General features: G+C 43.5%; 1 protein-coding gene and 1 long non-coding RNA gene across 2 annotated transcripts in view; one reads left to right on the forward strand and one right to left on the reverse strand.

Annotated features, from left to right (window-relative positions):
* LOC135102369 (uncharacterized) overlaps window positions 1-2,500 on the forward strand; it is a 165,071-nt gene that overhangs the window by 86,129 nt on the left and 76,442 nt on the right. The window lies entirely within an intron of this gene.
* The window catches only part of LOC135102366 (metabotropic glutamate receptor 8-like), a 172,906-nt gene that overhangs the window by 49,816 nt on the left and 120,590 nt on the right, over window positions 1-2,500 (reverse strand).

Consider the following 2,500-nt stretch of genomic DNA (forward strand, 5'->3'; position numbering starts at 1 on the left):
CTATGTTTCCTGTGATACTCAGCAGGTTTTTGTTTACTTGGCTGTGTTTTCCTGCTTGTTATTTATCTGGTTGTTGTTTATCTTGTCTATTTGAAGAGTGATTGTGCTGCGGCGCCATATCTCAGTTTATCTTTTGGTTAATCACAAGTCTCTCTCTCTCTCTCTCTCTCTCTCTCTCTCTCTCTCTCTCTCTCTCTCTCTCTCTCTCTCTCTCATGCAAAAGAACCGATATTTTTGTGTCCTTCAAGTATTCTGTCTTTTTTTCAGCATTTTATTATTACTCTCTCTCTCTCTCTCTCTCTCTCTCTCTCTCTCTCTCTCTCTCTCTCTCTCTCTCTCTCTCTCTCTCTCTCTCTCTCTCTCTCTCTCTCTCTCTCTCGAATGATGTCCTACTTATCAAAATGTTCAGCTCTTCTCGTTGTTCAGTATATTGTTATCAAACTTTTTTTCTTTTCCTTCTTTCTTTTGATGATTCTAAACATTTGTTATCTTTTTTTTTTCATATGACAAAACAGTCAGACGTGTGTGTGTGTGTGTGTGTGTGTGTGTGTGTGTGTGTGTGTGTGTGTGTTTGCATCAATTGATATCTGACCCTTAACTTCAAAAAGGACAGAAAAAAAAAAGAAAAAAAGAATAGTCAAATAAAAAAGCTTAGAGAGAGAGAGAGAGAGAGAGAGAGAGAGAGAGAGAGAGAGAGAGAGAGAGAGAGAGAGAGAGAGAGAGAGAATTGGGAAAAGCGACCTGAACCAATAAATGCAAAGGTAAAATTGAAACAAATCATTAAAAAATAGAAACAGAATACGTACGTGCAAGGGGAGGAGGTATCGCCGAGAAGCAGGGGAATTGATTTGCAGGACAGGTGTGAGGGAGAGGGAGCAGGTGGCAGCCTCACACACACACACAACTTCTTGTCCTATCCACTCCTATGCTGATGATACCACCCTGCACTTTTCCACGTCTTTTCATAGACGTCCAACCCTTCAGGAGGTAAACATATCACGCAGGGAAGCCACAGAACGCCTGACTTCTGATCTTTCTAAAATTTCTGATTGGGGCAGAGCAAACTTGGTATTGTTCAATGCCTCAAAAACTCAATTCCTCCATCTATCAACTCGACACAATCTTCCAGACAACTATCCCCTCTTCTTCAATGACACTCAACTATCCCCCTCTTCTACACTGAACATCCTTGGTCTGTCCTTTACTTATAATCTGAACTGGAAACTTCACATCTCATCTCTAGCTAAAACAGCTTCTATGAAGTTAGGTGTTCTGAGACGTCTCCGCCAGTTTTTCTCACCCCCCAGCTGCTAACTCTGTACAAGGGCCTTATCCGTCCATGTATGGAGTATGCTTCACATGTCTGGGGGGGTTCCACTCATACTGCTGTTCTAGACAGGGTGGAATCAAAAGCTTTTCGTCTCATCAACTCCTCTCCTCTAACTGACTGTCTTCAGCCTCTCTCTCACCGCCGCAATGTTGCATCTCTAGCTGTCTTCTACCGCTATTTTCATGCTAACTGCTCTTCTGATCTTGCTAACTGCATGCCTCCCCTCCTTCCGCGGCCTCGCTGCACAAGACTTTCATCTTTCTCTCACTCCTATTCTGTCCACCTCTCTAACGCAAGAGTTAACCAGTATTCTCAATCATTCATCCCTTTCTCTGGTAAACTCTGGAATTCCTTGCCTGCTTCTGTATTTCCACCTTCCTATGACTTGAATTCCTTCAAGAGGGAGGTTTCAAGACACTTATCCACCAATTTTTGACCACTGCTTTGACCCTTTTAGGGACTGGCATTTCAGTGGGCATTTTTTTTATTAGATTTTTGTTGCCCTTGGCCAGTATCCTTCCTACATAAAAAAAAAAAAAAAAAAAAAAACACACACACACACACACACACACACGACGAATGCCGATGCAATTAAGGGGTTGAGGAAATGGTATATAAAGGAGAAAGATATAGACAGACGGACAGTGAGTGAGTGAGAGAGAGAGAGAGAGAGAGAGAGAGAGAGAGAGAGAGAGAGAGAGAGAGAGAGAGAGAGAGAGAGTTAATGAAAATAATGTTCACCTCTATCTATACCTGTCAGTCTATCTTTCTCCATCCCGTGTGGCGTTAAGAAGGGTGGATTATTAAATATTCAATAAACTAGAGAGAGAGAGAGAGAGAGAGAGAGAGAGAGAGAGAGAGAGAGAGAGAGAGAGAGAGAGAGAAATTGGTGTAGGGCCAAATGCTAACACAACTCAACAGAGTGAGTTAAGCAAGAGGCAAAGCGTGAAAGACTTCGTTAAGGAAGGGAAGGGCGGAGGGGGGAGGGGGGAGGGAAGGAGAGAGGAAGAGAGGGAGGGATGGAGGGGAGAAAGGGAAGGGAGGGAATATAGGAGGAAAAATGGAGGAGGGGCGTGGGAAGTATAGGATGCGAGGAATGGCGCAGAGAATGGGAGGAAAGACACAAAGGAGGAAGGGGGGAAAAGTAGTGGAGAGAGAGAGAGAGAGAGA

Source organism: Scylla paramamosain, chromosome 7 (assembly GCF_035594125.1).
Source record: "Scylla paramamosain isolate STU-SP2022 chromosome 7, ASM3559412v1, whole genome shotgun sequence".
NCBI classification, from domain to species: Eukaryota; Metazoa; Arthropoda; class Malacostraca; order Decapoda; family Portunidae; genus Scylla; species Scylla paramamosain.